Here is a 27,509-nt window from a genome sequence, read left to right on the forward strand (position 1 = left end):
TTAATAAAACAGAGAAGAAAACCTTCAGCGCCCCCATTGGCCGTAAACTGCACTGCACCCACGCAGGTTAAATAGTGTCGACTCGTGCGTCAATTACTATTCTCACTTTCAATGAGGTGTTACTCTTAATTAATTAACATCACCAACACACAGACTCCCATGGGGCAGAGAGGGATTTCTCTTAAAGCGGATCTTTTCACCTTGACTAACCCTCTGAGTCAGTGAGTTTCATAATGGCAACACACATCTTGAAGTGTTGCTGCTGATCTGGTTGTTTTATATTTATGATAAGTTTTGTATTATGGAAATCAGTTTTTTAGAACAGTTCTATAGTATCACTCATGACTCACATCTATAATTACAGATACACAAATGAAATGCAGTAAGACTTCTTTCTTCTTGCCAATAGTCCAATATTGTAGATTCATACTATTGTTTTATACAAAATAATCAGATGCCTATTTGGTAGTCATGTGGCATTTTAATTTAGGCCTTTTTCTTTTTAATGTCTTTGGCCTATATTTAGTTTTATTCTGGATATGACTTGTAACCAGAGGTGGGAAGTAACTAAGTACATTTACACCAGTACTATACTTAAGTACAATAATGAGGAACTGTAAAGGGGAAAATACTCAAATGATTACGAAAAAAGCAAACCAGAACTTTGTTTGACTACAACAGTAAAATGCTCCTTGATGCAACAATATTATCTAGAAATGTTACTAGAAATATATATTTTGGCACAATAATTACTTTTACTCTTTATACTTTAAGTACATTTGGCTGATAATACTTTACTGATTTTGAATGCATGACTTTGACTTGTAATGAAGTATTTTGGCAATAATTTATTGGTACTTTTACTCAAGTAATGGATCTGAATACTTGTTCCACCACTGCTTGTTACCTTACACAATGAAACATGTCCCCACTAGAGAGGCTACATAAAAGGAAGAAATGTGTTTTATAATTTCATTTGAACAAATAAATGCTGTAGGCTCCCTGAATGACCCACAGGAGGCGCTGTTGCCCTGCTGAAGAGTCGATCACATCACTTAAGCATGGCTGCTTTCGTTAATGCGTAGATTGATTTTGTCCAACTGGATTAGATTCCACTCAATTTGTGGACATGCATGTTTACTTTTATAAAAAAAATCACCACGGCAAAATATAAAATGGCCAAAAGTCAATAAAATACGAAAAGATAAGATTGTAGAATATAAATTCAACTACAAAGATACATTGGCTATAAATAGAGATAACACATCCATTGTCCCTGCTACTTTACTTTAACTTCATATTTTATACACCAGATATCCTACTAGTATTACAAATTGATAATTTAACTGAACGTATAAAATAAAACCTGTAACTCTATTATAGGAGATAAGACAACAAAATGAAGACAGGTTAGCATGACCTCACTAGACCTCACTAGACCTCACTAGACCTCACTAGACCTCACTAGACCTCACTAGACCTCACTAGACCTCACTAGACCTCACTAGACCTCACTAGACCTCACTAGACCTCACTAGACCTCACTAGACCTCACTAGACCTCACTAGACCTCACTAGACCTCACTAGACCTCACTGTCCAGTGAGTCCATTAAAGATGGTCATGTCCTTGACAAAAATATATGTTTTTAATCCGGTAATGAGGTATTAAGTTACCTTGAATTCAGTTTCCACTGTTCAATAAAGAGTTAGACATGGTGAGGGAAATATAACTTATTTAATTAATTGTTTTTGTTTTTAGGCAATAAAATAACTAGGACATTTTTTCAAACTGCATTTAGTGGATGGCATAGTTTAGAGATCTTTTTAGATCATGGACTAGAATACTTAATCCTTTATCAGCTTCTGTATATGTTTTTTCTTATCTGTACAACTTTAAGATAATTCCCGTTATTAAAATGTTTGTAAGTTATTACTAATAGATTTATTAGTGGTCAATGAACTAAGATTTCACTAATGACAGATCAATTAAATAGATTAATGAGGGAACACCTTTTAGGTAGCCAGGTGGTCAAATTAAAAATAAATCCTTCTAAGCTGTTTATCTGCCAGTGGAGCATGGCTTTTATTTAATCAGAAAAACCACAGTGGTTCACAAAGATTTTGGTTGTTAGATTAAGGCTAGAATTATATTATGAAGAAAGAAAAAACCCATGATCAGATAGTCACCATGACACTTACACGTATAACTGCAGACTTCAATTTCACTTATTAGAAAGTGTGAGCACCTCAAGTAACGTATTCATATTTTAACATCATCTAATACACTTTAATATGCATTGTACCATGAAGGACACCAGTCACAGAACGTTTTAACAAACCTGACAACCCAAAAGTTCTCCTGGCTTGTAACTGGAAAATGTAAATGATTTATTAGCCTTTAATTATAACTTGTAAAACCTTTTATAAGAGGTGACTCATTGCACAGTGGCCCCCATGTGGACTTATTTGCCTTTATTCTGTAACATTGTTTTAACTTGTGTGCTTCTTCCTTCTTTATTAAAAAGGTTATGTCCTAAGATATTAACCGTGTTGGGTTATATTCAGTTACAATGCTCCTTTAAATAAAGCACTTTTTTTAATCAATAGATTTATTGATAGGATCTGGTGAAGTGCAACCTAGTACATTTACTTGAGTCCTTAAATATAATTTTGAGGCACTTGAAATGTTGCCTATTGATTATTTCAAATTGCTGCTATTTTATAATTATACTCCATAACATCTCTGAAGCAAATAATGTACTTTCTACTCCACTGCAATTATTTAATAACTTTAGTTTCTTTACATAATCGGATTGCTAATAAATTACAAATCAACTTATAATGTAGTGTCTATCATAATATATTCTACAAAGCAGTATACATACAGTAACATTCGTTCACCGTCTATTACAATAAAGGGATTCAATAATTATAATCTAATTATATTAAATAAGTCTAAAAATATATATGCACAATTATTACTTTGTTTCTAATATTTTGATATAGGCCTAGTTTAACTTGATTATGAATGCAGGACTTTTTTTGTAACTAAGTATTTATACACTTTGGTATCACTATTACTTATATATCTGAGTACTTCTCTAACACTGTTGATAGACAAGCGCGTGTTTGGTGGAACAAGTTCTCAGATCTTGCACTATTTAAGTGTATGATTACTCTGTTACAAATAAAAGTCCTGCATTCAAAATGTTACTCAAGTAAAAGTACTAAAGTATTGGCATCTAAATGTACTTAAAGTTCCAAAAGTAAAAGTACTCATTATGCAGATTGGCCCATTTCAGAATCATATATGTTTTCTTTTTTATGTATTAATGTTTTTATCAAGCTTGTTAAAGTGAAACCATTTTTAATTATGGGTAGCATGTGAATTTAATCTAGGTGTAACTCAAGTTTAATTAAGTGTTTGTTTTTTAATCATTGATCCATATCTACAAAGTAACAAATAATAATAGTAATAGTACACTATTTGCCTCTTAATTTATAGTGGGGCAGGAGTACAAAGTAGCAACACAATTGAAATACCTAAGTAAAGTAGTAGTACCTCAGATTTGTACTTAATTACAGTAGATTAGTAAATCTACATAGTTACTTTACAACACTGTCTGGGGCTCGTGCGTACACCGCGCGCTAGTTTCTGTGGCGGCAGGGGTGGTTAGAGAGGGAGAAAATAAACCTTCATGTGCGTCGTCGTATGGGAAAGTAGTTCCGGGCACTTACCAAACGGGGGGGAGAGTCCCGGATGTTGGCTCGGCCGCCGAGAGAAAGGCGAACGGGAGAAGGCGGAGAGTAGCTGAAGAGGGACACCACGGCACCGCGGGCTCACCGGTGAAGCTAAGGCTACAGCGCTTCTTTTGCACAGGACGGTAACGTCAAGAACACAGGACCCTCCTGGGGAGCCCCTGCGAGCTGAAGAAGAAGAAGAAGAAGAGAAGGTGGAAGGAAGGGGAGGGGGCAGTTACTCTCAAACTACCGACAGGATTTAACAGACAGCCGCCGTCACAGCAAGCTTTCACCCAGAGTAAGTGAGCTACACGGGCATGGAAGTTGAACTAAGGCCCACGAAATGGACGACTTTAGCGGGGAAGTGAGCTGCACTGAAGTTGTGGGGATTGAGCCCGGGGAACAGGCCTTGGCACACGGCTTTCCGCTCGCCTTGGCGGGGCGTGCGGTGCGGGGGACACCTTTTTTCTCAGAGAGGCAGTCCGTGTTTCCCCGTGGTCAGTGTTAGTACACCCCGGCCGTGTTGATGTAACTCTCCAAGTTGACAGCTCTGGCGTTAGCCCGCTGCTAGCACCGCCGTGCAACCGGTGACAACTGACAGGGCAACTTTGACAGCTAGCTAGCCAGTTTTGGTAGCCAGCTAACTTTAGCTGAGCGTTGTCGGTGTTTTCTCCTGGGCCAGGACTAGGTGTGTGCGTGTGTTTCCCCCTCGCAATAGGTGGATATAATGACCTATCTCAGCCCTCCAACAGCTATCGTTAGCTAGCTTTTTTTGTTTGTGTGACTGTGTGACTGACTGTGTGTGACTGTGTGTGTGTGTATAAACCTAGTGTCATTTGCCTTTCCTGCATGCTCTGATGGTATTTGACTCACAGCTGTTGCAGTATGTTTTCTCGTCTGTCAATCGTCAGTTTCTCGGGCGGCTGGAAAATTCCTCTAGAAAATAATGATCTTCGTATGGAAAACTAGTCGATCTTTATGAGAAGGCGCAGGTCTGTCATGTGGCTGGACAATCAACAAGTGCAAAGCATATTTCAGGTGAATTGTCTGCAACTGAATGTAACCTCGGACTGTGTCTTTGCCTCTGGTGGCATACCCTTGTGGATTGCCCTGAGATGGTACAGAATGTGTTGCAGTTTAACATTTGGACCTGCATCTCTCAGGGCATGTCTCCCTGCTATGATGTTTCACCAGTTGGTGTGTGATGCACTGATTAGTTAACGCTACGACTTTAAACTAAATAGCTGTGGCATTTGCGTGCAGCTGTATACAAAACGGTGCCCTTGCTTTCTCCTAACGGCCTTTATTAGACGATGGATGACTGAACTCTTAATATGCCCCGCTGTCAAATTGTGCACGTTTTATCAATGAAGTCACGTTGTTGTTTTAGCGACTGAACCGACTGAGAACATTATCACATCATACTCCCAATTTTATTCAATTTATGACTAAAACAAACCATTATAAATTCCCCCAAAATAACCTAACCCTGCCAGACGTTTTGCTTCAACTAACAAAATGCCCATAGCGTTAGTCAGCTCCCACAATGAAAGGTCAGACCTGGTTTGCTTAATCACCCATCCTTTAAATAGCAGGCCTACAGCGAGCTGTCTGGATCAGAATATCTGTGCATGCAGCTTTAGAAAGACACATGGTGTTTGAGTTGTCATGTTCCCCCGGACAGGTAAGCAGAGCCAGAGTAGCTTTATATATATTATTTTCTAGTACCTGGTTGTTCTGTCTTATTCTTTGAATTGTCCTACTGCTGTTCTCTGTAAAGCTCCATGTGCAGTTTATATGAATTGGCATTTTGTTACAGGGTCCCTAGCTCCGTATAACATGAAAAGACATCCCAGCTCCTTCACAGGAAATGTCTAAATCGTTGATGTCATCATGAAATTCAGAGTGTTTTACAAGCAATAATGTCTACTGAAACAACTATGTGAAACGCTGCAGTGGAATAATTGGCGTGGACATCGGAAGTGACATGTTGCTGTTGTATGCTGCCTGGCTGTAAGACAATAGACCTGGACTGCAGCCGCTGCTGGCTTTCCTTTACATACTGTGTGCAGAAACATGAATACCGGCCCACAGACCTTTTTTAGAATTTGTTCATTAGACTTATAACATACTTTCAATTCCATTAGCTATGTAATCATTCAGTTTTGATCATGACTCGAGGTGTTTTGACTTAAAGGCTAGATTTGGCATGTTTTCGGTCCGCTTTAAGCCGCTGTAGTAGTGGCTATGTGCTATTCTCATCAAATTAAATTGAACAGTGTTACCTTTTTACATTTGTATGGGTCACCTGCTTTAAAACATTTGTTGGATTAGTGGATGAAACAGTGGAGGATATAGCATAGAGAAGATCACACATCTGTTTATCCTTACAGTAACCATTTAAAAGTGTGGATGGGAGGATGTGATGCAGCCTCTCTTTAATGCTGGTTTTGGCCTGCAGTGCTCTGAGCAGTCTTTTGCCTAATGGTTTAAAAACACCTTTGTCTCCAGGTCTTCCTGTGTTTTGTGTATGGCGCCAGTAAGAACATGCATCTATCGTCCCTGAATAAAAAAATACTCTTTCATCGTCTGTAAGGTGAGAGTATAATTCATATATTTAATAGAATAGTGGCATGATATGAAGCTCATTTGGATGGGTGGCAAGGGTCAGCGTGCTAGTATAGTAGAGGGACTTCAGAACAGTTTTACATTGGAAAAGCTCCTCATTTGGAATTCAGCATGTGGCCCGGTCCCTAGCCCCTTCTCACTGAGAGGCTTTTTAATTTCTCCCCTTGTTGAAGTGATTATTCAAATGGCCATCCGTGAGATGCAGTTATCAGACTCCTGGTGGTAGTTCCGCCTGTGGCAATATGAACGCCCATCACAGCCCCCCCCCCCACCACCCTGTGTTGTTGGACTGCACCCAACAGGTACTCTCTGTAGCAACCCCTATTAGACCTGCCACATCTTAACCCTTTAGGCTGAAAACCTATTGTGTGAAGCCATTGGCAGATGGCAATTTATTCATGAGGACGTCTGAAATTTCTATTTTTTGGCAATGTGTAGCCGTGATGCTGTTGTTCAAAGCCCTCTCTCTAGTTTTTTTTACATTTATTTTTGGTCTCAATCCAAAGTAACATCAATTCCTCTCTGCTGTGAAATGTAGCGTTATTTCAGGTTGGGGGGTTTCTTTCGTTTTACCTCATCGCCCATCATCAAGTGCATTTTCCCCTTGGATTGGGCAAAACAACACTGGATCTTTTTTTTTCTTTTGCAACTGCTGTTAACTCTGCATGGAGGCTAGGTGACCTCTAATGCAGCCCAGGCCAAATGACTGGACACATTTGTTAGAGATGTCTCCCCGCATTGTGCTTTTATATCCAGTGGGAGGTTTTGTTCTCGCTGTGTTGGGGAGAAAGGTCTGGCTCAGTCTTCATTAGCAATGCTGTGCATCACTAGAATGCAGATGAGCTATGAAGCCATTCATCTGCTGGAAATGCCTCCCTGATTCCAATTTGAATCTTGTTTGCAGTCACATTGTGTGAGCCCACTTCTCCATGTTAAAGAAGTCTCTTTATGTGAGAGATCAGAGGGGGATAATTGCACTTAAGTGAACCTCATTTAGTGCTGGCCAGAGCAATTACTGTAACTGCAGTTCTCTGCGTTTTTGGGGAGCCTGGAGCAGCTGTCATTGAGTCTCTGTAGCTGAGATATCAAATGGTGAATAGAATGACATTGGCATGGCATCATGGGAATGGCAGATCCTTGGATGGATTATAATTAGTTTATGCAGGTTTCTCCTCTGCCCCTTTTTTTCCCATCCCAAGAAAAGCGTAATTAAAAATGACAATTAGAAATGCATTATTTTAGTAATGATTGAAAATAAATTATTCTCAAGGTGCTGTAAGGTGAAAGAAGCCAGTACTCTTTCTTCAGGCAACCCCCCCCAGGCTTGATGGAGATGTTTTATCATTAATGTTATTCCGGAGCCACATTTTGAGTTTTGCTCAGCTGGGTGCTTTAATCTATTTTTGCTGTAAATTAATGAATTTTTAAAGAGCCCCTTGCTGGATATGGGTGGATGTGGGAATGCAGCATTCCGTTTTCAAACAAGCCTCTACTCCACCAGCACCCCCTCCCCCTCCCCCTCCTCACGGGATGGAGAGAGCGAATTTACTGAAGCACTACACTTTCATTTTTTATTCATCCTGCAATACACTGCCTAGTTCTCCTCGACCGACCCCCCCCCCCCCCCCCTCCCAGTCTATTGAGTTGATTCTGTCAGTGAACTAGTCCTATGTGCTTCATACTCCCGGGTTGGAGTCGAATGTGGACATGAATCAGTGAAAGGAATATGTGATGTTTAATTCAACCGAGTCGAATTATCGGCATATTTGCTCAGAACATGTTTTATCTGAAAGTGTTTAGCCATGTATTTCCCCAGTCTGACTAATCAGGGCCCATCTTTCTATTCGGGCATCTACTATAACTACCTACACCAGTGCACTGTAGGAGAGGATCCTGGGGTATATATTGGTGACTTTTGTAGTTCATTGCGGTTTCTCTGACTCATTTCAACCTTCGCTGTCTATTTTCAATGTTCGGTTATCTCTGCATCAAGATCAATTCTAGAGACTTGATGAGGTAGATGAAGAGAAGTGTTTGTGTAATAATAGAACATGTGTTGGAGGGAATTGCATTGGAAGTCAGGGCCTACAAATCCCCCAACATCAAAGAGGAGTTAATGTAGTGCTTAACGACATTTCAAACAAAAGATTTTAGAATAAATGCAATGCTGTGTCATTTGACATTTTACTGACCAAGACCTGCTTAACTTTTCAATGCCTTCAAGAAGTCACCCTATTGTACGCTGTATCCTTGAGTTTTGATAAGCCATCGATATCAGTGTATTTCTCAAGCTTTTTTGCACTTACTGCATAGAAGCAGTTGATATGCTTATATGGATCACACTGTTAGAAGGCTTTCGAGCTGTGTGCAGCGAAAGAAGCTGGCTAATCTGACGCATCTTAGGTAATAAGAAGGTGTCTTTCATCATTTGGTATCTGTTTGAATCAATACAGGGGCTCCTGTGGCAGATACAAAATGCACATCCAGGTGAAACGGCAAAATACCCAGAGACAGTTTTAATATAAAAGACATGGGGCCTTCTGTCAGTTTTCAACGGGGAATATTTAAAAAAAAAAAAAAAATAGCACCAACAACTGGCTAAATAATGCAGCTTTGTGTGCAGTTCAGCAAACACATAGCTGTTCTACATGACAGATCATACACCTGTACTCAAATCCCGTAGAGATATCACAATTTAATAACATTATATTCCCCAAATGGTACTCTCAGCTTTCTTCTTTGAAAGGAACGTATTTCAAGGCAGTTTAAATATGAAACCATGACGATGTATATTCAGCCATAAACTAGACTTCATTGATAATGAGATGGTAAGCGAGGCAGTGGTTGGGGCATGAATAGTATAGAGAAACAATGAAAATCTGTCTGGATTTTAGATATACTAAGTGACTCTTAATTCAAAGAGATAACAGGGTTGTCTTGTCAGTCACAAATCCACGGTCATGGAGCGTTAACCTGAAGCCAAAGTGAGTTAGATCTCCTTCTTAATAGGCCTATGGACAGTGAGGTTTGATGGGATAATCTCTGCTGTAATAGGTTCTTGCTTGCATACTGCAGCAGTAAGGAAGTGTGCAATGCAATGATGTCAGCCCCATAGGTTACCTTACCCTATCCCTGTGTACTACAGTGCCATGTGCAGCAAACTCTCACATGTTTGGATGTCAATCTGCAGATGCTGAGAAGAAATTCAGCGATGGTGATGTCTAAGCAAATCCACAGTCTGCTTTGTAAGGTTAAACAGTGGAGTCTTCAAGACATGGTTGACTCCCACATCACTCAAGATCATCCACTGCTGATGGTAGACTGGTGGGAGACGGATCATTCCTCATGGAATCACATGACGGGGCACATTTCAACAGCTTTGTGTCGGTGGATCAGACCTGGAGGCTGTGCGCCGTGGCCTCTTCATTTGTTTTGTGATTGCAGACAATGTTAATGTGGGCCGCTCCAGAAATAGCTTCATGTAAAAGTTGGAGCCTGTGTGTGATGTGGTGTGTGAGGCTCATGATCTGTAGGGGCGAGTGCCAACTTCTGCAGATGTGGTGTTGGGAATGAGCCGCGGTGGATCCGTTAGATTAAACCCTTTTTCTTCATATGTCTTCACCATGCCTCATTGTCCTTTGCATGCTCAGCAGAATTGCACATCATAAACCTCTCTCTTGTCGTCATTAGTCACTTTTTTCTCTGCATGGAACCTGATGGATTATCCTTAGATGTAGTACTTGGAGTCTCCATCTGTGATTCAGAAAACCCCTCTCAGAAGCCAAAGATTCTCTCCGTGGAGTTGGAGGAAACGTTGATATGTGTGTGTGGACCAGGAAACTCACACTAAAGTTGACTCCCTTTGCCCCAATCATTTCCAAGACATGTCACACATAATCTCTTAATTATGAGTCCTCACTCTTTTTTCGTTATCTCTCTCTGCGCCTACTCTCCTGTGCTCTTCACTTAGCAAACAACACGTCTGTAGAGAGTTCAGAAGAATGCGTCTTGTTGCTCAGATGAGTCATACTTCCTCTGGCCTGCATGCCTCTCCCTCATGGTGGATGAATGAGAGGGCGGAGGGGTTAGCTGGAGGAGGGGCTCCGTGGCGGAGGCAACGTGGTTAGTGCCAGTTGCCCAATGTAATTAAAGTATCGGTGTGTCGGTCACAGGGCCAGAGACTTGCACATCAGTGTGGTCGTCCCTGGGTGGCTCTGTGACCGACGGCTTTAACCAGGCTGAGTCACCGCCTTCAAAACTGTTTGGAAATCTCATGGCCAGCTCTGACCCCGCGTGTCGGCCCCTCTGCTGAGGTGCTGTGGCCCTAGAGAGAAGCGAGACTACACCTGCAATCTGAGAAATGTCTATAGTGGAATGTAAAGACTCATGTGGAGGAGTTTGCACGTAACTAGACAGAAGTGTTCCTCAGTGTTCCTGACTACAATATACAGCTGTGTGTGTGCTAATGCAGATGTGTGTGACACAGTTTTCTTGGTTTCATTTCCTTAACTTCTGCATCCAATTTTGCCTGATATTATATTGTACCAAAAAATGCACAGTTGTAAGTAAAGTTGATTATGTTTTTATTAATAATAATGAAACGGTATCAGTAAACCATTAGGCCCTTCTTAGCTCGAGCTGTTTCTCTCCCTTACCTGCTCTGCTTGGTCCCCTGCCAACATCTATGACTCACAGGAGACTGAGTGACCTACTTTTTAAGTCTTCGAGGAGTGCCAGAAGATCTTTTTTATTTGCGAGACAATACAGTGAGTAAATATAAGTCAATTAAAATGCACTTAATGCACCCATTTTTGGATATAAGCACCTAAAGGCTGTGTCAGCATGGCAGAAAGCTCCCAGGAATGCCTTCATTATCACAAGGAGAGCAGATATGTGGTAAACAGTTGATATCTCATTATAGGCAAACTGAGTTTAAGGCCACACTGGCTCTCAACAAGCTCATTTCAAAAATATAACTCATTTAAGTGCTCTCATAATCCTGCAATCTCTGTGTCCTTTTATATTGCGCATTGGCAGTTTATCCAGGTTGTCAGAGATTATGGTCTGTACTTGTAGACAAAGCATTTATTTACACGAATCAGCGAAAGTTGCCTCGAGGCCTAGTCAGTTTGCTTTAGTAATGACAGAGGTTTGTCTGTACTGGGAAGGTTTAAGTCTGAACAGTTGCTCTTAAATATGATATGGATTAGGACAGGAGATGAAATGTTTGGGTACAGAAGCCGTCTCCCTAATGCCTGGTTTAGAGTTGGCCTATACCTCTGAAAAGAGAACAAGCATGGGATCAAAGGCCATAGGATATCTCGGATGGTTTGAGCTTGTTTTTCATTGGAAGAAAATGCCGCTTTGCAGTAGATGGAATTTCCACTTGAATCACTAATTGGTGTTTTTTGGTGGTGTTGTCTCATCGAAGCAGAAACAAGCTGTGCGGCTGAATGCAGTGTCGTTGCTGCTCTTTTCCCTTAAACAAGGCTTGGCTGCTTTGATATGTCAGTTTTGTTTTAGTGTGCCGCCTCCGTCTTGACACGATTGGCCCCGCTCGCTCCGACCTCCTGGAAACCCCCCGGCGTGCCCGCCCCAGGGTGTGTGTTCAGTCATTTATTCGGCTTCCTCTCAAAGGCTGCCATGCCTTCACTTCCCTCTGGTTTCCCTCCTCTTATTAAGATGCAGAAGGCAGAGCTGGGTCTGAAAGGCTTTGTGACTGGTGTGTGCAGTGGGGGGTTAGGGAGGGACTGCGAGCAGGGACACTCTAATGACTTAATGTGCAATGTAAAGACCGGCCACACTGCAGCTAAGTTCCACAGCTCACAGCGCTCGGAGTCCAGTCGAGGAAAGTCAAAATGATGCTCTGACAAAAGTGACTATAATTGGAGAGGAAGAAATGAGCAAGTCTTTGGTTAATGCTGATTGCTGCTTCGGTTTATGCCTGATAATCCCCATTTACTCATCTGAAATGACTGCCTCTGAAAAGCTCTTTTTCTCGTCATTTCTCCAATAAATGTTGTGATATTTTTGCCACTTTTTCAGAGGCTCGAGCGTCAAACCACTTTGAGCTCCACTCTGCCATTTTGTTTTCCGTGTAATCTTCCTGGTGACTTTATTCGAAACCTAGCGGGACATTTCTCAGTTCAATACATTCATAGTTGCCTGTATCTCTTTACTGTATTTTCTCTCTTGGTCTGTTACAAACGCACGTCCTTTTATTTGTGGTTTGTGTGGTTTGCTAGAATACTCCTGAGATAAGAAGCAGGGCTAGTACAAATAATCACTGGTGATACTGGTGCCTGTAAATGCAGTTCCTGGCTCCGTCAGACAATCTGCTCACTCCCAAAAATGTGATTCAGCACCACACATTATTCCCCACAGAATTGAACATATGATTTTTAGTCACAGGACATTTTCATATATTTTAGAGCCATGATGAGCTGCGTCGATGAATTGAAAATCCATATTTTTAAATGCATTTCAAGTAGAGGTGAAAGGCAGTGAGTTATGCACAATGAACCCACAACGAGACTTTTAAGTGTCCCATTATATTTCATTAACAGAATTCAACTTGAATATGACTTTATAGAACCTCATATGTTAAAGTTGCAAATGGCAGTGGCTACTTGTGTACGTCTTTACTAGAAACATCTCTGCCTCATGGCATTGGAGGAAAGTAATGCAACAAAGCCTCCCGTCATGAAGATTATAATGTTTAGTTTTTCGTTAAATGGTTTTCGAGAGGTTTTGATTATTTTGGAGGATGTCCTTTTTGGTGCTGTTGTTGAACTGCATTGCATTTCATGGAGTGTTGAAAATGTTGAGTCACACTTAGCCCATTGTCATACCGGCCTAAAGTAGAGATTGAAATGTTTTCATCACAACAAACACTGCAGCCACATTTACTTCGTGAATCACGGCGGTTTAAGTGTAATACAATATCATGTATTATTATTATTACACAGCTTCAATGACAGAAAGTCCCAGAAAACATTCCCTACAGATGAACTTAATACAAACAAAATATCAACAATGAACCACTATCCTATTGACATGCAGCAGGTTTATCTTGTGACATTCAAGAGCCAAAGCGCTCTGGGTTAATATGATGCTGGTTAACATTTGGGTTTTTAAACCTCCAACATTTCAGAAACCAAGAGAAGATATAGGCATATTACACATAATGTTCCATTGGGGGGGATTTACCTGTTTGATGATCGGCTTTCAGTTGTTGTGGCTGCAGTGGGTTTCTACTCACGTCATCAGTCAAAGCGTCCTCAACCACAACCGTCACCAGCTTCTACGTAGGGTGAGTGAAACCCCTGAAAAAAACTTTCAATGTGAAATATCAAAACTGCATTTCTGAATGGCAGTGAAAACATTTGAGGTCATTTATATTCCTGCACGGCAGATTGTGGTTTTACAGTTAATACATGTACAGAGGTTTGTTTGAGGAAAGGTTTCTATTCTCATAATAATACAACTTTCTGAGAATATGGATCTGAAAGTCTTGAATCAAAAATAGTGTCTAATTTCTCATTTCTCTTTATTTAGTCTATCTGCTGAGTGTGAGTCAGAGAGGACTGAGGAGGATGTTCCTTCTCAATAACAGGTAGCATCTCAAAGTGCAAAATAAGGAGCAGCGCAGTCTGTTTGAGAATTTCCATTTGAAGAAGATAAGGCTTTAAATGTTTTATTTTTCTGGCTTGGTGCTATTCTAAATAGAAGTCCATGGTCACAGGAACCACTACAGGTCTGGTCAGGAGCGGGCACGGTGCACTGTAGGTCTCTCTGCTCTTCCCTTTCACAGTGACTCATGGCACATGACTCACCACTTTCACTAAGAGTCATCTTGAGCAAAAGCTCCTCATTCAAAAACAGAACATGTACTTTTTCCTCTTTTTGCTCTTTTTTTAGTAAAGTATGTGACATTTAGTCATTGCTGTTGAAACTCACCTTCTGCTCAACAACTTTAGATGTGTTGACTTGTGACTGATATTTATTAAAATAGAGCGTTAATATATAAAAAGGTCAGAACAGCCTGCACCCTCTGTGCATAACATTTGACCTGAGGCAAAGCTAATGTCTTCATCTTGATCATTGTTTCCAATAAACCAACTTGGTCAAATATAAAGCTATTCAATTTATCATAATATCAAAAAAATGTATCCTTATTTAAAAAGGTGAAACTAGCAGCAAGTAAAACTGTTTGGCAATTGTCTAATCAGTTGGTTGATTAATCATTAAAGCACTAAAACTACCCCGAAACAAAAAAGCTCTCAAGTATTTAAGATCTGACTGATTTGAAGACTTAAGTGATTTCATTATAGAATGTATTTATTATATGATTTTAGATGGTGTCTTTTAGAGCAGTGATTCTCAAACTTTTTTCACTCATGTACCCCCTTTGAAAAAAAAAATTCAGCCATGTACCCCCTGATCAGCGCAGAAACAATTTGTTAGGGAAGAAATGCCTATATAAAGAGGTACAGTACAGCGCTGCACCATCAGTGTCTGATTTATTAAAACAACAACCTTGTAACTGAGAAACACTTAAATGCTACATTTCAAATGTTTACAATCCATCACTAAATTCATGGCAAACCAATTTTAACATCATGCAATAACACTAGGACGACATTAGTTGCATTGAACTAATCTTTTTAATAAGTTGTACTTACAATGTAGTGAGAAACATGGGCTTCACTGAGGATCTGTTATTCTCGGTGACAGGAAGGCCACTGCAGTTAGTACACTTCGCGTTTTGAAATATGTGTAACTCTGTTCATATAAAACCCACTCTGCTCAAACTTCCTTACATTTCCTAAAATTGGTATTTATTTATTTTTTCAATTAACATAAAAATAAATCTCACGTACCCCCTGCAGTACTCCAACGTACCCCTAGGGGTCCGCGTACCCCCATTTGAGAACCACTGTTTTAGAATGATCCCCCAGCTGTACCCAGTGTATTCATAGACTGTTAAATAGCGAAAGGACCAGTTGAAAAACGATGTCATGCACATAAAGAAAAGCCGGTCATCGGTCTCAGGTGTGTGAGACCTTAGCGTGAATGGAGACCGATGGCTCCATCCCATAACTCACGGTCTCATCCTTCTCAGTTGAGCACACTTGATTTGTAATGCACAGGAAGGGGAGCAAAGGCTGGAAGGTAGACCTCTGTTTTTCAATTTATTTCCTGAATATAGATATATTTAAACTGAATATAGTGCAGTGTGGATTCTTTCTGGGGGAGTAGCTTTGTATTTGTTAGTGTATTTATGTGTGTGTGTGTGTGTGGCCTGGTAAGCAGCCTGCATTTGTTTGCTGGCTGTGTCTGGGGCCCAAGGTGGAGCTCTTTCTGTCAGATGAGTGAAGCTCTGCAGAGGCACTGGGAGTTCCGTTTCATCTCCTCTCATACTGCTCTGGAGCAGACATGCAAATCTGCTGTAATGAGCGCAGCCTGTGTGGTGGTGGTAGGGCGAGGAGAGGGGGATGAACTCAGGAATTTAAAGTGGAGGAGGGGGGGGGGGGGAGGAAGGTAGGTAAGACGCCGACAGCCGATGCCAGATAGCAGAGCACGAAGAAATGTAAGGGATTTAGGAGAGGGTATGTCAGGAGCGTTGGAAGTGACAGGAAGTCTTCCCTCTCAAATCAAACATTCATTAGCCCGCTGCGGCTGCTCCCTTCCCTTCGCTGTGGAAACACCGAGGTGAAGATGCAAATGGTGCTACGCTAATTAGCCTTATCTTTTACACCACCAAGACGAGGTGTGAAGAAAAAAACCCCGCTGCATCATCATCATCCCTGTTAGCGAATGTAATGAGGCTTTTGTGTGAATTCTTCCGAAAGTTTAGCATCCTGAAATGCTTGTTTGTGTGAATGTATTATTATCGGTTTACTACAAAGAGGTGACGTTTTAATTTATCACAGCAACCCAAATATTTTGATTGAACGCGAAAAATCACACCAATAGTAACAATCGCATCATGAGTTAAGAAAACAAATCTATTCAGTGTTTCCTTAACCAGCAACAAACTGGTTCTACTAATGATTTGTGCTGATGGATAAATACTCTGCTGTGACTGACATGCTGCAGGAATATTTCACCTGCCATCCGGGCTGCAGTCCGTGAAGTGTGTCGTAAACCCCATTAGTCAGTGCTGGGCTGTCCAATAACTGTGCCAATGTGATTTGATTCACTCATAAAGAATGAAATCCCCAGTCAATGTTTGGATGCTTTCGCCTCCGTCTCCATCCAATAATGTTAAGCACTCAAGACTTTTGATGAGCTCTGCAGATCGATCGGAGGTTAACAGCCACTTCACATACGCTGAGACCTATAATATGTCATCATGGGGTCCTTAAATCTCTAGAACTATTCAGGGGGCAGAGCCATAGGGCTTTTTGTGCCCAAAAGCCAAAGTAACTATAAGCTCTTATAGAAAGAAACAAGAGTATCCTTTAGTGCATTTTTTACAACAATTAAAAAACCATGAAGATTAGGCAAATCAGATAATGGATTTAAAAGCTTGGCCTTAAAAAGAGTGGTCTTTTTTTGTCAAGCACTGTTGTGTGACATGTAGGATATTCCAGGAATCCATAATGGAGATGGTTTGGATTGAGAAATCCGGTTATTTTATATTTTCAGTTTCAATTCTCTGACCTTTGCTATTTTACCATTTCCTTAACTTCCCGTTTCCTTTTTTCCTTACCCTTTTATACAATTGATAAATAACAACACATGTGCAGCTTTAGTCCTATTTAATGAGGACCAAGTGACAACTAGTGGTTTTTATGCTCTCTGAATGAAAGCTATACACACAATTATTATTACAATTAATGATCAAAACAGTTGGCAATAGTTTGTCTTTGTAGATCAACTATCCAATGCATCAACCAATTGCTGTAGCTCTTTGTATAGACCAGCAGAAAAAGTACCTTGGGAGCAGAGACTTGAGGGAACTTTAAGTGAAGTTGGACGTAGGATTTTGACATTTACTGACTTTTCCATAACCGTGTCAGAAGCAAGATATTTTGAAAGTTGGGAGTGAGCTATTGACCCATCATGGCCAATATGATGCTAGAGAGCAGAGTGTTAGCAGCCCACACGGTGTCTTCACCTTCCTCCTTTGAAAGGAGTTCCTCATTGGAAACAACATATGTCACAACAGTAGAGGAGTATCTCCTTCTGCTCTCACCTCCTGTCTGAAAACACACGCAGACTGCCTCCTGCCTGCTTCTCTAGAGAGAGAGGTCCCCGGAGTTTCTCATGCTGTCTGTGACCTTTATTTGTCTCTTACTGACAAACACGTTGACTATTACTCATCTGCACTTGATCAGTGCTGAGTGGTTAACAGAGGCCTTAATCTTATTGTTTAAAAATAAATTGACCAATATCATATAGTATTTTTGACATTTTTGAAAAACATCTTTCGACACAAGAAGTTACCTAACTGACATCATCTTTTGACAACGTCCATATTTTGAGGAATGCTTGAATTTAATGTAATCGTCATGCCAACTCCTATGACATCCCTGATTGGCTTATAAGATATCTTGCGAAATATCAATAATGCACCACCTTGCCTTGTACAAAGATAAGCTGTATTTAACAAATTATTTTTGTCAATTACATAAAAAGACAAATGTTCAGTTATTTTGATGTAGTATTTTTTAAGGAAAACAGTCTCACACATGACGATCTATCTTGTTGTAGCAAATTGTGTTCCTTTTGAATTCGGACTGTTTGAACTTTGATGACATTGCCTTTGAGCAGGAAATTATACGGGGTATTTTTCACTTTTCTTACGTGGTGTTCTTATTTTCCATTAAGCCTACACTATAGAAATGTTGTTGTTTCCTATGTACATAAAATCCAAAGGTTTAACAACATAATGATGAATGAAGACCAACGATATATTTGAAAATGTAATCAAACTTCTTCAATGATATTTATCTTCAGGCTACAGATCATTGTTAATAAACATTAGTCATATTTTTGTCTTGGTTTTTCCGCTGAAGGAACTGCCACATTTGTAGTTAGCTAATTTGTGGTTAGTGCCCAAATAATGCCAGCAGCTAATCCATCATTTGCCTAAAAGCCTTTCTTCAGAGGAGTGCCACTATGCTTGAGTAACCATTCAATCTCGTCGTGTCGGTTTAGCAGTGAAAGCCACAAAGGTTTGACTGTAGGCCTAACTCACGTGTCTGCTGTTTAAATGGTAAATCCTCAGGTTTTGTGATGAGCTATTGTGGCTCTTGTAAGGCAGTAACCTCACAGTGATGAATCCACTTTTATGCTAGGAGGTATTTTCAATGCAGAGCTTAAACCAACAATGACTGCTGCTACCTTCCCCCTTCCCCATCCACACCTAGATAAATAGCAACATTGTCTCCAGGATACCGAATTAATTGAAATGATCTGGAACGGAGCAGAGTGAAGAGAACAGGTATAGACAACGACAGATGTCCGTCCACGTGATACCAAATTCCTTGTCTGTCATGCGGCGCTTTAGACAGCCACAGCCTTATAGTTTACTCTTCCTAATCAGCAGCAGTAGTAGAAGGCAAAAAGCTAGCTGCCACCAAATGACCATGGAAGTCATCTGGAGAATGCTCAAGGAATTTATTAGCTTGAATAAACACAGACAATTCCTGGTGACTACGAGAGCACCAGTTAAATTCAACAGCTGATTGGAGTTCTGTGCTGTATTCTGCCACACTGTCTTTCAGGAATAAGATACATTTTCATCATTACGCAGATTATTGATCACGTGACTCTCTACATATAGCCCTTTTACCATGCAACGTACCAAGATTTAGGCCAGCACATTGTCCGGAGTTTACATTTCCACAAGTAGCGCACAACAGGAGACTGTCTTGGTCAGAAGCATTATCCCCTACTGGGAATACTGAGAGTGAGTCTTAATGATACGAGGGCCATGGGTAGATCGCGCTGTAGGCCAGACGAGATGCATGTGTGGCCGGTTCATGGTTTGGTCATCAACAACCAAATCTCTTGCGGTTCCTTGAATTTGTGTTACGATTTCACTTTTTACTTCCATTAATTCCAGATTCAAGTTGTCTCTCAGTTCAACAATTTTGCTATGTTTTTTTTGTAAAGAGACCCTTCTTCTTTACCCTCAATTGTGTCATCAATATGCCCACTTGCTCTCTGTGAATTCTCAACAGTGAGTGCTTCTGTTTATACATTGCTCAATCAAACATTAAGTGGACTAAGTGCTATATATCTGGGTGTGAGTATGAGAGGTCCAAAAGACATTTTCGTTCTCACATAAAGCTTGTCCAGTTAATGTCTAGATCATTTTAGTATGGCAGTGCATGTGTGAAAAGGTGTGTATGTTATTTACCTGCACATTATGTGCTTGACGGGGGGATTGAGTTTGGGGGTGTTTCTCAATCTCGAGTACGCTTGCTTGGTAGCACATGACTTCCGAGCGTCTTGCTTCAGAAGCGAGGCAAGAATACTTCCTGGCATTCGGAAAACGAAGAGTGGAACAGGCGAGCAAGTGTGCAGGTGTGCGTCATACGAGAGGCCCCGCCTTACATTTTCCGCCACAGATTTTGGGAAATTGGTCCGTGCGCAAAGCATTGTGGGGATTTTGAGTCTCCACATGTGCAGCCTCGAAATGTCTCCAAACGATGTACGCCGGGCTCGGTAGAATTCCATGTATGCTGGACATTGGAACAGTACTTCGGCGGCACTCGATGACGTAGTATGCTTGAAATAGTGGCTCTGGAGCAGCTTTACTCGAGATTGAGAAACACCCTGAGACACTATAGGAGTTTTAGCTATACGTGCTAACACAGTGGTAGAAAAAGCAAAAGAAAATATGTAACTATTGACCTGTGACTTGTATCCCTCTAATATAGCACATATTGAATAGCACGTGTTTGTTGTGCAACTTCCAATGTATGCTGCATTATCGCTCGGGGGGGAAAGGGCATGGATTTATGGCAGGTGGCCGCCCCTCAGCAATACGCCATGAATCAACCACCTTGATCATAAATGGCTGCTATTTCCTGTGAAGCATTTGCATTCAGCAGACTGTTTAAGCCTTCCATTTGTCACGTACAGGTTCACTCATGTAGCTCCAAGTGTTTATATGTAACATGTTCAAAGCCAGTGGGAGAGTATACACGCTGCGTGTTATCAGTGGGCTGTGTTATGATCTGCAGGTACAGTACGACTCCAGGAGCATTTTAAAGAGCCTGTACGGAGGCGCAGTAAACCAGGGAAATGGGACATGCAGAGTCAAAGAGCAGCGCTTCAACAGCTTAATGATGTAGAGGCATCCAGCTCCGTCAGGCAGTAAACTCTTTAATATGCTGTTAATTATTTCTGAGAGATTGAATATTGATTAAAAAACCAAATGGTTTTAATTATAACTCCAGCTCCAGTGCCATTTTAAATGAAGACGATTTTAGGCTTTACGTGAGAACTAACAAATCTACCAAACCAAAGCTAAATGTAGTTTTGACTGTTCTTTCTGGGTTTGAGAGCAGCGGTGCTCTGCCTTGGTGTAACCAGTGTCTCAGCTCCTTGAGCTCCAGAGCTGCCAATGCTCATCCACTGTCTGTATTTGAAATGCATGACCTGATTCCTGCTCTGTGTAGCACATGCATTGTCAACCCAGGTAATTCCTTTAAATCACGCTTGGGTAATTCTAGCATGGTTTCTTTTGTAACACGTCTCTGTCGCACTTAGAGACACGGCTCACACACTGTTGTTTCTGAGAGCGATGACATGGATACATTTAACCATGATACATTGTTAAGAGAAACAAATATATTTATTTGCTCAAAGTATACTGTTTTATACTTAAGACGGTATTTATGTAAACAATTAAATGTGAGGTTCTCATTTATCCAAACAATCTTCTTTACATTCATTACATTAGAAACATGCGAACAAGCCTGCCTGCAACCAATGATTATTTCAATTAACGAGCAATCTGACAATTATTTTCGCAATCAATGTATTGTTTAAAGTGGCATAGAATAGTGTTAAGAAATGGCTGTCATCATTTCCTGAAGCCCCAAACCCAAATATATTCAGTTTACGCTCACAGAAGAAAAAAAAGCAGCATGCTCGCAATTATTATGCTGTTCCAATGAATGCTTGGACTTTTTCTAGCATTTAATGAATTCTTAAAAATATTTGCTAATCAATCTTTTTTCAATGAATACATTCTTCCATTGACAATTGGCAGCTTTTTCCTCCCAGGAAAACGGACACTCGCAGCTCACTGCGTGGCTCAGAGACTGGCTCGACATGTAACACTGACGCTGGAACAGATCTAGCGAATGCAGATGTAGATCAGCCCTCACCAAAAGGCTTGGCCTGCCGGAGCCTTAAGTGGTCTATTTGTGATTCAGCAGCAGGACCTTGCTGGCTGCCAGGCTGGCGTGGAGTCTACCTCCCAGGGGGAGTGTGTTAATGCGGGCCCCCAGGCCGTGGGACTGGGGTAATTGGGTTCGCATGGTCGATGTCAGGGCACCCCTGCCACCTCCAAAACAAAAGCCACCTCCCAGGCAAGCTGTTAGGTACAGAGAGACCAACCTCTCCTGATCGCTGCTCCGATTCACTGCAGAGGCTTATTCCATTACTGGCATGTAATGTACGTTTTTTATTTTTTACCTGCATGTTAGACTATGAGCTGTTGTGTGTGCTGCTTAGATCTGTACCTTTTTATCTACGTCCATTCAACCAAACCCACATTAAGATGTCTGCTCGGAGCATCTCTCTATTATCTAAATGTGCTGCATCTATTCACATTTCTCTCTTGGTTTGACTGTGTCTGGAGTCAAGGGTCACAAACCCTGTTGCTTGCTCTGTGTCCTCTCCAGACAGCCTGAAGCGGCTCTGTTGATCCACTGCCAGCTCCCAGACCTCTGATCCTCCGTCCCTCTGCCCGTCCATCTCTCTGTATATCTGTAGCAGCTGTATGCATGTTCTCCTCACCACATTCAGAAGACCTTTTTTTTGGCACTGACTAATAAGACAAAGGTGTCTCTCCTGCCTTTTTTAAGGTTCAGTGGGTTTAAACGAACTCACAGTTTAGCTTTGCTTTGTTGACAACTCTCTCTCCTCAGCGTTTAACCGCCCCACAGCCACAGTTGCACTCCCGATTGATTGGCAGAATAATTATGAACTTGATTTGTTCAACCACAGGCGAAGTGGGATTGAGGGAGTAGGGGAGCAGAAAGAGCATGTATACCATTATTCCTTTGTGAGAGCGCAGCAAAGAGGTCTGCTTGTCTGCATCTTAAAAGCCAACTCTAATACAACATTGCCTACTAATAACACTGACACACAGATTGCACTGTAAAACATAGACGTTTCTGCACATTATGTCAGCGGCGAGGAGGCCCCGGTTGGCGCCCGGCTATGCTTCAGGCTGCAATAAGCTGAACAATGCGCTCAGTCGCGTGAGCGCTGAAGCGATAATTGACACATCCTGAAAACGCAAGTAAGGACTGGGTTATTAATGCTTCTTTCCAGGGGGTGGTTTGAGCTGAAGCATTAAGACCTTAATTGAGAAGGAAGACTGACATTAAGAGCCGTTGCCTTGGTTTTGCCGTTATCTACCTTTTTGTTTTTTTAATGAAGACGAGGCTTAGGGTAGTTGGCTGCATAATTACAGAGCTCATGTGCGATCACAATACTGAGATGCATGCTATTTTATTTTGAGAGATTTCAAAAATAACCCTCCAAGTCCTTTGCCTCCAGGGCTGGAACAAGTGAGGAGTCTGCCTTTTGACTGAAGGGCAGGTGAGCAGAGTTCCCACCCCTCCCTGTTTATCCCCCTTGCAATCGCTAGGAAAACAAGGGCTTCTCCCACGCTGGATATAAAGCCGTTGATATGGAAGGTATGACCCGGGTTTCGGTCGAGAGTAAAGAGGCCAAAGGCTTGTTACCAGGTTACATCACTGTTGTTGTTGTGAGTGCATGTGCCAAATCTTCAGGCATAACAGGGAGCACGCTTCACGATTCTCCTCCCATTTGCCAAGTTACCATCACACTACAGGAAGATTCTTGTCATAATAAACTCTCTCTCTCGACACACACAGCAAGGTTTGGCCAGCATTTAACAATCAGTGGTGTAAATATTTATTTTGGTCTGTTTGAAACCTAGTGACATTGTTATTAATGCAGCATTCATCACGTCTACTGTTCCGAGGTAGCGGATACCGTATGGCGGTTGCACGTCTTAATGGAAGTGTGTGTGGAGCTGAGCAGACGCATGCTGCTGCAGTGTTAGCCCTGGCGGATGCATGTCTGCTGTAGAAGGGGATTAATCGAGGAAATTGCAGATAAGTGCAGGAGACTCTGGTACCTGTCAACAGTCATGTGTGTGGGAGTGAGAATGTGAGCCGACTAGCCTACTCTTTTCTCAGAAAGGAAATTATGACAGTAATGCACAGGTATTTGAAGGCAACATATTCTAAGAAAGTGTCTAGGTGTTCTAGGTAGAGAAAGAAATAGGCGAGGTGAGTGTTATATACAAATATGAATAGCATTTTGGTGAATTTGAGGATTGAGCCTATTTTGTTTAAGTCTGTCCTTAGATGCAACAGCAAACTCACCAAATAATAACAAATACCAATACTTTTACATCTAGACTTTATGCTAAGCTAGGCTAATTGACCTCCTGATTCTTATTTAACACACAGGCGTTACGAAGGTATCGATGTTCCTATTCACTATGAGAAAGGAAGGAAAGGCAAGTTTATCTATACCACATTTCAACTTAAGGCAATGTAATGTGATTTACAAAGATACAACATTTTAAAAGCTTAAACATAGAGTGCAACAGAAACACATTATAAAATAGCATTTAAATAAATGAAAAAACACTCATTCAAAAGCCCAACAAATTAATTAAACAAGCTAAAATAGAATAAGAAAGGTATAAAATAAAAGCATTCAAGTAACAGTGCAGTGTAAGATATAAATAGTTATAAAGTTACCAAATGAAGCACTGCATCTTGCTTTCTTTCATCCCGCAGAAACACAATCAGCTCACAGGTAAACTCATGTGTGTCCGGTTCGTCAAACACAGTACAAATACATTTTGTCAGGTTTATTGACCAAACATTAAGAGACAGAAATGGCAGATGAAAAACATTTATATATATCCTTTATTTAACCAGGTAAAAGACTCATTGAGATTAAAATCTCTTTTCCAAGAGCGACCTGGCCAAGAAGGATAAAACAGACATGACAGGCAGACAGCTGTAAAACACAAATAAAATGGCACATTAGCCAGTCTATATGCGAAGTAAAACAAACTATTAAAATCATTCAAAACTGGCTCAATTTAAAACGATTAGTGTGCGTCCTGTCTCCTTCAGTTAGGGATATGCTTCTTATCCTTGACTAACACTTCCTGTGGGGTGTGTTGCTGTGTCTTTAAGTATTGCTCACTACTGGGAATGCCTTTTTGCTCTTGACTGAGACTTGGACTGTAATTTAAATAGTAAAATCAGTCGTATTCACCTTATTCAGTTTTACATACTTCCCTTTAATGTGCCTCTTTTACTTCTGCTTCAGTCAGCGGTTCCCTCTGGTTTTGCAGAATGTCATGAAACAGGAGGCGTTTGTTTCATTCATTAAAATAAAGATTGCATGTGACAAGAGTGCAGGGATATTATTATAGTGTATTTTGTGGCTGTCGAAACCAGTGGTTTCAAATAGTTCCTCATGTGTTTCTAATATTTGTATTGTTATAGTCTTTCAGGTATGATATTTTGGATGTGTTGGATCTCATAGATTCACAGCACATAAACCATATGCAAAATAACATAGTTTTGATAAAAGCAATAGTGTTATTCAAAGGGGACCTATCATGCAAAATGCACTTTGTGATGTCTTTCATACATATGTGTCCCCGGTGCGTCAGGGAACCAGGTTTTGGTTGTACTGTAGAGCAAGTTGTAAAGCTTTGTACAACATCATCTAGTGTTACTAATTGAAAAAAGTGACCTAACCCACAAATAACAAAATACAACATCCTCTGTTGTTCATTCTGATGTGATATTGACAGTACTTTCCAATCGCAATAAAACGGTAAGAAGTTGAACTTATGTTCATCGGGTTAATTCAAAATTCAGAAATGAATAAAGATTTACATTCATCAATACTTCATCAATACTTTTTGCATTAGGATTCAAATAACGTAGCTGCTTATTGTCATTATATCAATTGTTTATTAAAGAAAGTCATTGTAGCAAATATCCCACTTTAAGTATTCATATTATCCCGGGCCAGCCATTTTAAGGGGTACTGAAAAATGTAAGTAGTTGCTTAAGTACAGACATGAATTTTGCAATAGTGGCGATGGGGAGCAGAAGTGACGCAGTAACTGTCTTGTCATCGGAGTACATACTTGCCTAACATGATGAAGTTGACGTAATCTGCTGTTTTGAGTAATCCCTGGTTGTTACTCAGCTCATTGTCTCACTGGAGATTCTTGAATAAAAGCGCAGTCTGGCACATGTTTAATAACCAAGCTGTCAGTTTGATTGAGCCACTTCAGACTTAGGAGCTGAGACACAAAACACAATCACTGGTTTGCTGTCAGTGCACTGTTGGCAGCGGCAACGTTGATAAATCCTGTCGAGACCTTGGTAAATTAAGATGTTAGAAAAACGCTTTCATTTCCCATTCAGAACTAAATCTGCCATTAATCCACTGAGGACAAAGAAACTTTGAGTGTTGAATAGAGAATACATTTGACCATCTTTTTCTCCCTCTCAGCCCTCAAATACTCTCCATTCTAAAAACAAATTAAAGTTGAGAAAGAAATGTCCCTTTCCTTTATTTGGCGGTGACAGTGATGGAACCCCATTTTCCTAGAGCTGGATCAAAGTGGCTGTATGTGTTTGGGATCCCAAGTCACTTCCCTTGGGCTCGTAATAATAGCGCCTGAACTCTCAGACTGCGACATCTCCCCTGGCTTTTTCTTCTAATCTGTTCCCGCCTCCTCAGTACTCCTCGCCTCACCCGCCCCAGACCCAGTTAGTGAACACACTCCGACAGTCATCTCTGACGTGGCGGCGGTGGCGGCAGGTCGGGGCTTGTCCCTGCTCTGACTGTCCCACTGCCTGGCAGCGTAATGAAGGCAGCGGGGGGGCCGCCTCACTGCCTGCCTGTGATGCCCTGCTTCATCATTCCTGCCTCAGCCTGCCGAGGTTTCTCTAATTAAGACACCGGCTTGGCCCTGCAGATTATGTAGCAGCTGGATCATTAGCGGAGAGGGTCAAATGGCATGTGTCTCTGTGTAGCGGGAGGAGCTCCTTTCATCCCCCCCCTCTCCATCAGCTCACCTCTGGTGGTCGCCACGAGGCTCTGCCTGCTACTTCTCCTTCGATACCCTTATTCATTCTGAGCATTTAGTGTCAGTAGGAGGATCACAGAGACTTAACCTGTATTAGGGCTGCTCAATTAATCGTATTTTAATCGCGATTATGGCTTGCAACGATTACGAAAACAACGTAATCGAAATAAAACGATTATTTTTGTATTATTATTACTTCTTTTTTTTTTAAAATACATTTTTTGTTTGGTTTGTCAGTTGAATTATACTTAAAGTTCTGGGTAATCAACTCTTAAAAACATACTGTTCACATTTTTTTTCTCCAATAAATGGATGTTTTCAAAGTCAATGAATAATCACATTTAATAATCGCAATTACAATTATTGACCCAAATAATCGAGATTATGATTTTTGCCATAATGGAGCAGCCCTAACCTGTATAGATCCTGACACTGAGCTGCCAGTTCAGGTGCACCCATGAAATGAAATGTATTAAATAGCTACAAGTAATTACTATTTTCAGTTATGATTCATCTGCATTTTTTTTATCTAGTTGATAAATGTTAAAGACAATCTTATAAACAACCGTTAGAGTTGCTTCTAATGTGTTAAAACCAGCGGATTGTCCAAAGACTTTCGATTTGCAATAACACAAAACCGATCAACGCTGACAATCCTCAGATAAGAATAGTTGGAAGTCGGCATCGTTGTTATTTTGTCTTGAAAATGATTGAAAGGATTCATAAAATATGAAAGTGGTTATCAAGAACTTTTCTCTTGATCAATATGGT

General features: G+C 40.8%; 1 protein-coding gene across 1 annotated transcript in view; it reads left to right on the forward strand.

Annotated features, from left to right (window-relative positions):
* Positions 1–3,742: 3,742 nt before the first annotated feature.
* foxj3 (forkhead box J3) overlaps positions 3,743–27,509 on the forward strand; it is a 69,129-nt gene continuing 45,362 nt past the window's right edge. The window contains exon 1 of the mRNA XM_034219339.1: positions 3,743–4,040. The gene's annotated coding sequence lies outside the window, so the exon portion shown is untranslated. The remainder of the gene's footprint in view (positions 4,041–27,509) is intronic.

This window comes from Gymnodraco acuticeps, unplaced genomic scaffold (assembly GCF_902827175.1).
Source record: "Gymnodraco acuticeps unplaced genomic scaffold, fGymAcu1.1, whole genome shotgun sequence".
NCBI lineage: Eukaryota > Metazoa > Chordata > Actinopteri > Perciformes > Bathydraconidae > Gymnodraco > Gymnodraco acuticeps.